The sequence below is a fragment of the Canis aureus genome, chromosome 31 (genome assembly GCF_053574225.1).
Source record: "Canis aureus isolate CA01 chromosome 31, VMU_Caureus_v.1.0, whole genome shotgun sequence".
Classification (NCBI taxonomy): Eukaryota; Metazoa; Chordata; class Mammalia; order Carnivora; family Canidae; genus Canis; species Canis aureus.
This window is the reverse complement of record NC_135641.1, coordinates 31,188,259-31,201,007: the sequence shown is the minus strand read 5'-3', so window position 1 is coordinate 31,201,007 and position 12,749 is coordinate 31,188,259.

The following is a 12,749-nucleotide window of genomic DNA, read 5'->3' as shown; positions in this document are numbered from 1 at the left end:
GGCTCCCCACCCAGGGATCCCTTTTTCAACTTTTTAAATACATCACTGTCAACTTTGTTGAACATGGATTTCAGGAAGGTAGGAATAGAGCCAGGAAGGCTAATTGGGAAGCTTTTAGAGCAATTGAGCATGAGATAAGGAGGTCCTGAATAGGGCAGTGCATGGTAGAACTAGAAAAGAGGGAATAGCCTAAAGTATTTCGAGGCATATCAGTTGTCTCTTAGCTCCAAATCCACCCTTCTTTGCACGACTTTGCTGGAGGTAGACCATGTAAACATTTTTCCATTACCAGCTGGCACACTGTTAGGCTTTGTCCATAGAGCGCACCGGAGTGACCTCACAAAACTATTGTGGGAGGAAGACAGTTCTGGATGCCATGTGTCCATTTTATTTACCAGTGGAGCCTAGTGACCTTCAGGAACCAGTTCCTGCTGTGCCCTCAGGCCGTGCCCTCTCCACACTGTCCCCGAGCTGTCCCCGAGCTGTCCCCGAGCAGCTCCGCCAGGCCCCTTCGGCAGCAGCGTGTGTGGATCCTACAGAAGATACGGGGGGGGGGGGGGGGGGGGGGGCACCTGGGCCGCTCCGCAAGCGTCCGGCTCCTGATGTCGGCTCAGGTCGCGAGCTCAGGGTGGTGGGATCGAGCCCTGCGTCCGCCTGCACGCTGGGCTGGGCCTGAAGCCTGCTTAGGATTCCACACTCCCTCTGCCGCCCCCCCGCCCTCTCCAAGAAAAAATAAAAGATACGGCAAAAATATATTTACGGTCGAAATTTTATCCAAGGAGTAAACTCTATAAGAAGTCTGCCAGATGAAGGCGAAGAGGACTTGCTTATGTGGGAAATCCGTGTATACCTCAAAATAAACAAGCTTTCGAGCAGCCCGGGCGGCTCAGCGGCTTAGCGCCGCCTTCGGCCCAGGCAGGGCGTGACCCTGGAGACCCGGGTCGAGTCCCGCGTCGGGCTCCCTGCCTGGAGCCTGCGTCTCCCTCCGCTTGTTGTCTGTGATGAATAAATAAATAAGCTCCCAAAATTCAATAAGAAAATAGCCCAATTTAAAACGAGAAAAAAATAAATGAGAAAAAAGTGCATAGACAGGTCATGAAAGATGATACACGCGGGGCAAACACAGGAAGAGACGCTCGACATCACCAACCCTGGGTACTGAGGGGGATGCGAAGCGCCTCCCCCTGCGCATGCGCACCCCACCCCCGCGCGCATGCGCCCTCTCAAGAGCTGAGAAAATCTCCCAAGAATCTGAGAGGCGCCCGGGGTGGAGCGGCGGGAGCGGGAGCGAGGAGCCCGCGGGACCCAGGGATCGAGCCCCGAGCTGGAGGCGGACGCTCACCCCTCTGAGCCCCCCGGGCGCCCCTAAGTAAGATCTTGTTTTAAAAAGAGTAATACATTAAAAAATTAACGTCGAAAACCCCCTCCAATTCTTTTGAGTGAAAATGCAAAATGTGTATAGTATCCTATATCTGTGTTTAAAAAAAAAAAAAATATATATATATATATATAGCTACACGTTTGCTCCCATAAGCTTAATATGCTCTGGAATAATATTCACAAGAAACTACTCAAAATTGGATTCTCTGTGGAGAAGAGCCTAGTTTCTGAAGGACAGTGTTGGAGACAAGTTTTAGTTAAATGATATTTTAAGATCTATTTTTCGGACTTTTTTCCAGCCACGTGAATAATATAAACAAACGTGTAGTTTTCACATAAAGTTTCACTCTCGCCGCCACAAGGTGGCAGGCCCAAGGCTGTGTGGAGGAAGGCAGTATTGGAATTCCTCTCAGAGAAAAAAAAAAAAAGAAAGAAAGAAAGAAAGAAAAGAAAAAAATTCCTCTCAGGACAAATTTTTCACTTAGCTTGAAATTTTCAAGGATCCAGTTGGAGACTGAAAATATAGGAAGTGCATTTTCATCCCAGGTCATGTATTTGGAGAGGTATGTGAATATTCTCCTAATTTTATAATCATAGTCTTATTTTGTTTTCTTTTTTGCTTTAAAGCACTATCAGCTTGTGGTTCAAAACAAAAACACAGCACAAAAGTTACTTGTCGCAAGATACCAGTCTTCCTCTCTCCCCCACTCCCATTCCCCAAAACTACCTTTTATTGATACCAGGGTTGCCCCCCAACACTTTAAATAATATGCATATGTGTCTACTTTTTATTTTATCAACGTTAAATAGCACATGCTACCCCTAATATGAAAGACAAAAACGTAGCTCACCAACACCTTCCCCTTTCATTTTTCTCATTCTCTTCCCAATTTTGATAAATTATTTTTGAATTCCTCTAATGGTTACCTTTATACTTTGTTCATTAAACCCCCCACCCATTCCTTATTCTGTCAGTTTTCAACATTATCTCTTAAGCCCCTGGTATGTAAGATGAGAGTATTATCACTTCAACTCTTCTTTTCACCCCTGTGCCCCTCTTCCACCTCCCAACTTTTGTTAGATTTGCTTTAAAAAAATTTTTTTTGATTGAGATATAATTTGCATGCTTTGAAGTCCATGCATTTGAAGTGTAGAATTCAATGGTTTTAATGCACAACAGAGTTGTACAGCCATCACCATAATCTAATTTCAGAACATGTCCATTACTCCAAAAAGAAGTCCTGTTCCCATCAGCAGCCACTTCTCATTTCCCCACAACTCCTCCAACCACGCACAACTACTTATCTGCTTTCTGTCTTTATAGATTTACCTCTCCTACGCACTTCAGATAAATGGAGTCATACAATATATGGTCTTTTGTGACTTTCTTACCTTAGCATAATGTTTTTGAGGGTCACCCATGTTTTAGCATGTATCAGTATCTCATTCCTTTTTATGATTGAACAATATCCCAATGTGTGGATATAGCTCATTTTATTGGTCTGTCTCAACTGATGGACATTTTGGTTGTTTCCACTCTATTTTTTTTTTTTTTTGCTATTGCTATTTTTTTTATAGCTATTTGCTATGTTACTGTAAACTGTTCAATTTATTTTTCATCTTATTCTGTAACCATAATTGTTTTACCTGTGTTGACTCTGGATTGATTCTAAAAGTTGAAAAGTAATGAATAAGGTTACATTACTATGAACATGTTGCTCACTACAGAGCAAAGTAGTGTGATGGGATTAATATTCTCTCCTTTTTACTCCCAAGGCATCCCTTCCAGAGTCTTCCACTGTCTGCTGTAATGTAGATTCTCTGCAAGTGGTAAGCCAGGAATTGATCAATTCCTTTATCGATCCCTTGGTTTTCTCTTTCTTATTTATTCCTTTTGTTTTATAGATACTTATCTTCAGGTAACTTCCCTCAGAAATGGCTCATGGAGGTAAATTTTTGAAGTCTTTGCACATCTAAAAATATCTTTATTTTTACCTTCACGAACATTTGACAAGATATAGAATTCTGCATTCAAATCTAGAATTCTCGGAGTGTTAAAATAATTATTTCATTGTCTTCTGACACCTAATATTACTGCTGATAATTTTCATGACAATTGGATTCTCATTGCTTTATTGGTAGTCTGTTTATCCTCCTTTCCTCTCTGAGCCTTTTAATGATCGCTTTCTATTAGGTGTTCTGAAACTTGATGATGATATATCTAACATGAATCTTGCTTATTTTATCACATATGGCAGAGTCATGTCTTCCTTCAGGTCTTGGAAATATTCTGTACTTTTTTGATAATTTCTTCTCCATTTTCTCTCTTCTCTTTTTTGGAACATAAATGCTGAAACTTGGTTGCTACTTTTTATCCCTTTGCCTTTTTTTGCTTAACATTCTAAGAGGGTTTTTGTTTGTTTATTTGTTTTACTTTATCTTAGTCCTTCTATGAATATCTTTTTTAACCTTGGCAACCTTTTTTTTTTTTTTTCCATTTTCAGTAGCTTCATTTGTGTTCCTGAATATTCCTTTGCAATCTATTCTTGTTTCATGGGTTACTGGCTTCTGAAATCTCTCTAAATATTAATTCGAAGGATATTTACCCCACCATCTGTTCCCTGAATTGCATTGCTTTTTCTGTGGTCAGGTGTTTTGCTTAGCTTGATCCTCAGCTTCCTTGCCACTGGTCTTCATTTGTGCAGCAATCCTTGGCTTTCTGTTCCTCTTTAAGAATGGAGGATCAGTTTGATTAGGCCAGGCAGTTAATGTGAGTTTTCTCTGCTGTTGCATTGTAGGTCCTTTTCCCCAAGAGGCTTTCCTTAAGCTGACAAGACTCAGAATTCTGCATACTTTCTTGAGTTCTTATTGACTGCAGACTTTGCTTTACGGTGTGTGGACAGGATGCTGATCATCAGACTGACATCCTCAACATTTCCAAATGGGAGAGAGGAAGCCTTAGTGCTAAGCGGATCATTTTCTTTGGCTAGAGCCCATTTGTTTTTCTTTTCCTTTTTTGGCCCTCAAGATAAATGTCAATTGTTTTGTATGCACATAAGGGTAGAGAGCACAGTTTAAGGGGCCAATTGTTAACCTTCAGTTTATCCTTGTTTTCACACCCTTTCTCATCCATCTGCCCCCTCACTTCTGGTCTGGAGCCTCTTCAGCTTTCCACTACTCCAGTCTTTTGTACTTGTGGGCATCCTCCACTCTGCTCAGCCTGCTCCTATCTGCTGTTCATTTTCCTGAAATCACTTGACACCTCCCTTCTAGGATTTTACACCTTTACCTGTTCTCCTTACTGTTAAGGGTTTACCCTCTTGCTCTTCTACATTTTCATTGTAACACATTCTCATATGGAACTACAGAAAATACACATTTCATCACCATACTGGAATGGAATTTTCTGGTGCTAACTCTTAGTTTTGCTTTTTATATCCTTTCCCCATATCTTAGGTGTATGTGCATGTGGGTATATGTGTTTATAACAGTCATTTATGGGCAGCCCGGGTGGCTCAGCGGTTTAGCGCCGCCTTCAGCCCAGGGCCAGATCCTGGAGACCTGGGATCGAGTCCCACATCAGGCTCCCTGTATGGAGCCTGCTTCTCCCTCTGCCTGTGTCTCTGCCTCTCTCTCTCCCTCTCTGTGTGTCTGTCATAAATAAATAAATAAATAAATAAATAAATAAATAAATAAATAAAATCTTAAAAAAAAAAGACTCCACTATAACAGTTGTTTATAATTGTAATATGCATTCAACCTATAAAATATGGAAATAAGGGAAAATAAACTTCTATAATCCACCAAACAAATAATTATTGTTACCATTATGATGTATTTTTTCAGGCTTTTCGGTATGCAAATGGTGTGTTTTAATTTTTTTTTTTAATTTATTTATTCATGAGAGACAGAGAGAGAGAGAGAGGCAGAGACACAGGCAGAGGGAGAAGCAGGCTTCATGCAAGGAGCATGATGTGGAACTCAATCCTGGGTCTCCAGGATCACACCCTGGGCTGAAGGCATGCGCCAAACCACTGAGCCACCCAGGGATCCCCATATGGTGTATTTTTAAAAAACAAACTTGGTATTATACCATGTACAGTTTTATATCTTGCTCTTTTCACCTACCTCATGAGCAGTTTCCCAAGTCATAAAATTATTTTCTATGCCATGGCTTTTTTTTTTTTTTTTTTTTTTTTTTTTTTACTCCATGGCTTTTAATGCCTATATAGTATTTTGGTATATGAGTAAACCACAATTTACTTACTAATTCTGCTAGGCATTTTGCTTGGTGCCAGCTTTGTTTGTTTATGTGTTTGTTTTTTAATTTGTTATTATAGAGCATATCGTCCCTGGCCTTTGTTATACCAGTCTTAATTGCAATTCAGAAGTGTACTCTGTTTGATTTAAGCAACAAGGAATTTATTGAAAGAAAATAGCCCATAGAATCACCATAAGTCATATGAGCTTATGATTTATTAACTTCTGTGTACACAGATTCAGGTAAGAGCTTTTCTTATTCATCGAAAAACATCCATCTACTATCCATCTTCCGGAGTACTATGAGAGATATTCTAACGTCTCACATGGAGCTCACTCAGCACTTCTCCTAGATGTTCTGATATCCTAAAATACCAATTCTTCTACACCTTCCCCATTCTTCCTGGTCAGACTTGCCCCTAATCTTTGTCAGGCCTGGAACCAAAGTACAAACGTGAATCAATATTGCTCATGGCTAATTATGTAAATGTTACAAATCAATGTAAGTTTATTTTTTTAAAAAAGAAGATGTGTTCTCCCCCATTGACCTCCATAATAACCTAGAAGGTTGAGTCCTAATTTAGAATTCTTGTTCTATGCCAGAATGTGGTGATAAAGAAGCAGCTACCCCTGGTCCTCAGCCTCAGGCCCTTGGCACACCCTGCAGCTTTTTCACCTTCTACTCAGTCCTTTACCTGCCTGTGGCTGCCAGCAGGAGAGGCACCGAGTGGGCCCTGGAAGTGGGCTCAGGGTGTTTTAACCAGAATTCTGGGGTCCTAGTAGACAGAACATGGTCCAGAAGAGATGGGGGATGTAGGCTCAGGGTGGACATTTCCTTACAGACCCCTCACTCTTGTGGTGGGATGTGTCTTAAGAAGGACCAGAGCAGGCCCTCTAAGCAGGGGCCAAGGTGGAGCTATTTCTGTTCCAGCTCAGACTTGACTTCCTCCTGAAGCCTCCTTTGTCTCTTGTAGTTCACAAAGACCTCACCTTTGCCTTTCATGCTCCCAGAATATTCACCATTGATAATGCTCATTGGAGCATTTCATCACGTATTCACTGTATTGTTACTTAGCTCTTTCCTAAGAGTGCAGGTTTCCTAGCTCCCCAACTAGAAGGGCTGCGTTCAATGTCAAATATTTCACTTCTCTTATTAACAATTATGCTTCATAAATATTTGGCAAATTGAATGGCAAAAGATAACATAATAGTAGACCAAACCAATATTAATAACTTTGTTCTCAGTACCTTATTTGATATTTGAAATGTGAACATTTATATTTTTGTTATAGTTGTAGGATGACATATTTTGATTACAGAAAGCACATTCATGCACACAGCCCGTAAAAACATCTTTTAATGGGTGGAAACTATCATTGTGATAAAGGTTGTTATATACCTAATGTGTACCTTCAAAATGTAACTATTACTTGGAAAATTTTAAGTAAGCCGTAAAGAATTACTGCCTTCAACATAAGACATGCTGAGAAAAGATTTTCAACATGGCACACAATAATGAGTTAATTAGGTTACCAGTGTTTCCTGAGCACCTCCTATGTGCTGGGTTCTGTCCTGGGCCCTCGGCCAGTAGTAAATAAAATGAGAGAAAGTTTTTGTTCTCATAGAGCTTATATTCAAGCTGATTATAACAGGACCTTTTGGGATCCCTGGGTGGCTCAGCGGTTGAGCGCCTGCCTTCAGCCCAGGGCATGATCCTGGAGTCCCAGGATCGAGTCCCACGTCAGGCTCCCTGCATGGAGCCTGCTTCTCTCTCTACCTGTGTCTCTGCCTCTCTCCCTCTCTCTGTGTCTCTCATGAATAAATAAATAAAATCTTTAAAAGAAAAAAAAAAAGAAAAGTATTGGCTCAAAGGATTATGGAGGCGGAGAAGTCCCATGATCCATTGCTTGCAAGCTGGAGGCTCTGGAAAGCCCACAGTTTAGTTCTAGTCCAAGCCTGAAGCCTGAGAACCAGCAGCCAATTATATAAATCCCGGTCTGAACACAGGAGAATACTGAAGTTGCAGCTCAAGCAATGAGGCAGGGTAAATTCTTCCTTCCCCTTTTTGTTCTATTCAGGCCCCCAGTGGGCCGGATGAGGCCTACCAACATTGGGGAGGACAGTCGGCTTCACTCAGGCTGCTGATTCAAATGCCAATTCTCTCCTGGAAACATCCTCACAGACATACTCAGAAATAATGTTTAACTGGATATCTGAATATCCCACGCCCTAGGCAAGTTGATATACAGACTGAAGCATCAGAGATGCTTTTTTAACCCTGATGTGGGAAGGGGTCCATTTTGTCCTTCCTCTTCCTCTCTGGACCTCCTAGTCACAAAACTGGCCAAGTGTGATCTTTGATACACTAATAGAGGACATAAAAAATTTGTAGATGCTCTTTTCTCAAGACAATAGTGTAGCATATCTTACAAGGCTATTATGTTGTTTCAGAATTTAGTTTTGAAAGTCAGAAGCTAGTATTCCTAATTTCTCTTCAAAGCAGATGGATCCAATGGTAACTAATGTTCATGTATTCATTCACAAAGGCAAGGTATAATGTATATTAGTCATTTTGAAAATACTGTTTCAGTTATAAATATGTGCTCTTATAAATTCCTTTTGAAGTGACTTTTGCATTCAACAATCCTTATTCCAACACAATCTTGGCTTGAAGGCAGAATCATTATAAAGTGCTTATAGATAGGAAAGAAAAGAGAGAGGAAGGGAGGGAGGGAGGGAGGGAGGGAAGAAAGAAGAAAAGGGAGAAAAGGAAGGAAGAAAAAGAGAAAAAGGTAGCTTCCAAGGAAGTAGAGACTGTCTACCAAGCCCTGTGCATTTGTAGACACTAAGACTTTCTGTTCTCCTCCTGAGGTCTTAATGTAGTGGAAAGAACACGGGCATCTGTGTTCAGCAGGCCTGGGTTTGAGTCCTACCTCTGCCTTGTTTACTAGATGAGAAAAACTACTTAATCAATCTAAGCCTTAGTTTGTTAAAAAAAATAAAATAAAATAAAATAAATAAAAAAGCGTTCTATCTCCTGGTAGGATTTTTTTTTCCTGGTAGGATTAATGAGGTAATATGTGTAAGTGTCAAACATCCTTTTTGGAACATAGAAGTAGGAAAGAAAAGAAAAAGGAAAAAACATAGCAAAAGGCGGCTACCAAGAATGACCATGGTCAGTCTTCTCACTGTTAGACTGCAGTCTGCTAGAATCCCTCCTAGCAAGTTCTGTCTCCTTAATGTCTTAAAATATTACTGCTAAACTTGCCTTCTATATTTGACATTTTGACTTCCTTTCTTTAAAAAAAATTTTTTTAAAAGACTTATTTATTTATTCATGAGAGACAGAGAGAGAGAGAGAGGCAGAGACACAGGGAGAGGGAGAAGCAGGCTCCATGCAGGGAGCCCGATGTGGGACTTGATCCCAGGTCTCCAGTATCATGCTCCAGGCTGAAGGCGGCACTAAACCGCTGAGCCCTTGATTTCCTTTCTTAAAACTTTCCTCCTCTTGGATAATGTAGGCCTTAAGGTTTTTAGGAAATCGGCAGGGGAGAATTGGTGAACTTAAAATCCTTCTGCATATAGAGTTGCTGAAAAATAAAATACTCCTAGTTAAATGTTTATTTATTTATTTTTGTTTTTTGAAGCCTTAAACACAACATACGTTTATATCTCAGTTTCTGTGGGTCAAGAGTCCAGGTGTTGTTGAACTGGGTTCTCTGCTTCAGGGTCTTACCAGACTCCAACCAAGGTATTGGTGGGGTTGTAATCTCATTTTGCAGTTTGACTGCAAAAGGGTCCACTTTGAGGCTCACAGATTGTTGGCAGACTTCAGTTCCTTGAAGCTGTCAGCCCTCCTACAAGGTACCTGCAGATCCTTGCCATGTGAGTCCCTTCACAGGCAGTTCACAACATGGGTGCTTGCTTCTTCAAAGCCAGCAGGAGAGCGAGAGCAAGACTGCTAGCAAGTTGGAATCTTATAAACCTAATGTAATCACAGGAGTGCCATCCCATCCCATTTGCCATAATCTTTTGATTAGAAGCAAATCACAGGTCCCACCTACACTAGAGGGAGGGAATCGTATCCAAGGGGGAACACGGCAGTCACATACTAGATAGTTCAACTTTTAAAATTGTTTTAATAGATGATTTCCTTCATCATTTATGGATTTCTCAAGAATCAGTTTCTAAATTGTGGGTTAGGGATGGTGATTTGCCTTAAACCCTTTGTGAAATAAGATGGGATTTCCACATACATGAAAAGAACCAAAATAACTTGTTCTTCATGTAGGGAGACACCAAAGGCTACTCATTCAAGAAGATGTATACTTGGACTTATCTCTCAGTCACCTTCATGCTTTTCACTGCTGGCTTCCCTTGACCACAGACACATACTTCTGAAGCAACAATTCAGAGGGACAATGACTATTAAAAAAAAAAAAAAAATCTCTGTGTAATGAGCATCGAGTAGATGTCAAACCCCTGGTCTTGGTCCTTTAGCACCAACTAAGATTTGTTTTATCCGAAGTTAAGTCAGCAGCTATTCATTACTAAAACTAAAGTACATTTGTAAACCTTTATGTAGTTTTCAGCTTCTTCATACTCTCAAACAACGGATAGACAGGAGTGATGGAGTTACTCGTTTGATTTTTTCCTGTAAATATAACTACACATAGTGAGTCCCTAATTAACCTTGGATCCAATTTAATGAGGAATCCACTCACTGCATATACTTATGAGCGTTTATTGTTTTGTGTGATGGAATATGAAGAAACCATTAGCTGTTAAATAAACCAATGTGTTGCCATTAAATAGAGTGATGACTAGCATGATTGGTTTTTCTAAATGCTATTCTTCTAATTCATAATAATTGTTATCTATTCATAGCAGCCTTGGATAGATCTATCCACTCCCTCCACAGTGTATTTAGACTAAAAGATTATTTTTAATCATAAGTAAATAATGAATGATAGTTTGAGACACTAAACAACCTTTAATACTTGCCTTTGAAATGAAGTTAATTTTAGAAAAAAAATTCAACATAATAATGGTTCCATTAAAAAAAATCCTGTCTTCTTTGAAAGCTCACCTAATTTAAATGGCTCCAGGATGCAAAAAAAACTTTCAAGGGCACTCTGAGGCCATATAGAATAGAAGAAGCACAAGGAGTGCCTAAGCAATATGTACAAAAATAGAGATTACCTCTCTCTAAGTAGAGTAAAAAAATATGATGGTAGAGACATTCCTCTAGCCTGAGACAAAAAGGTTCTTTCTATAAAAGTGAGATTTCTATTGTATCCTAAAGGAGAAAGTGACTGTGCCAAAGATAAAGGAGGAGGTTGTTCATAGATGAAGCTCCTGGGCAATGTATGAGACTAAAGAAGAGATCCTGTATCAAGTTTAATCACATTGGAGATTAGAACAGGGATTTTGGATTGTGCATGCAGTGATGACCAAGGGACAGAAATCTGAGGTATAAAAGACCTTTGTGTGACAACAGATGAAGGAGCTGGCTACCTGGCCCCCATGCAAAACTATTATTCTGGGAAGTAATCAAGCTCTTCTGTGCTTTATGACCTGCCCTGAGAATGGCTCCCACTCTTCCATTGTTCCCTTTCTTTTTCTCAAATTCCATAACAGGAAATTGTTAACCCCAACCAGTGCTAAAACTTACTCACTTTTTTTTTATGATGTTCCTTTCCTCATTTGTCTAGTTCTTGCCACATCTGTAGGAAAATACATTTTATTCCTTCTCGCCTTTTGGTTAAGATCAAGTGTAGGACAATACATTTTGACTTCCAAACATTTTTAAAAAACATCTGAAATACGACCATTTGGAAGTTGGGAATTTTCTCCCCAGGTTCAAAGAACTCATATTCTTATTTATCTTCATAGACCTTTAGTCATCTTTTTATACCTGCAATTTGTAGGTATTCAGTACATGAAAAAATAAATAGAATTAATCCATTTCCTAGTAAATACACATGCATTATTCTTATTTTGCCATGAGGCTCTAAATTCCATGAGGACAGTCACCTCAGAGCTACAGGACCAAGAACCCAGCTGAGATTTTTTTTTAAATGTCTTTTAAAATGATTATTACAATTACTTACTTTCAAACAAAATCATGATAATTGATCTATTAACCCCTCCAAAACAGGGTAGAGGAAGAGAGAACAAGCAGAAATTCAGGGCAAGTTTTACTGTTTACAGTGTTTCTGTCTTTGTTACAGTGAGTGGTTTCCTTGAGGCTTAATCACCGGATCCGTGAAGAAGCTTACCAAAGGGTGAGAAGGTGAAGGCCTCTGGTTGACCCCAATTGGCCACCCCAGGGTTCAGGTGGCCACAGGGCTCTCTCCAGAGTCCTTGTCCTTTTCCCCGTTTAAACAGAGAATGGTATTTACCTGTGATAAAATGAGGTATATGATAAAAGTCACTCCAGACTGCTTCCTCTCTGATGTCACCCTCACCTCCAGCCTTACAGCTAGGGTCATCACAGAGTTTTTCTGTTCAAATAGGTTGTTTATAGTGTGACAGGCAAGAAGAACCTGAAACCTTAAAAGAACTCTCTATCTGAAGACGAGCTAAATCTTTGCCCTCCCAATTTGCCAAAAAATCTCAGGGCCTGACCTGTTTAAAAGGATGTCAGTCACCTCACCTAGAAAAGCACTCGTGTCTGCTCGGTATGGCTGGCCACTATGGCCATGGTGTCTCACTGGTATTTAGTGTCACTTTTTGAGGCTGGTCCTCCATTATTATAGACAATATCTGTTGGCCCCATGGAACCAGGTGGGGCATAAGACTAAGTGATCCTTTGAAGCAGGACACTCCTTCCCTCAGCACTCGGCTTAGCCAAAGAAGGCCCTCGCTTGGGGTTAGCTCCCAGGGTGCCAACCCAGAGGGCTCATCTCTGTGGGACCCATGAGGGAAATTCCCCACATTGGAAGCTGTGTTCTGGCATTCACCCCTGCTGGACCAAAACCACTGTTCCATTCTTTCTAGGGTCAGTCAGTTCCACCCCTGGAAACCCAGGAGACTGATGACCCTACCTCATGGGAAACAGAGCTCTGGGCCCATTCTCCTGCAAGCAGCCACTCTCAAGAGGCAGG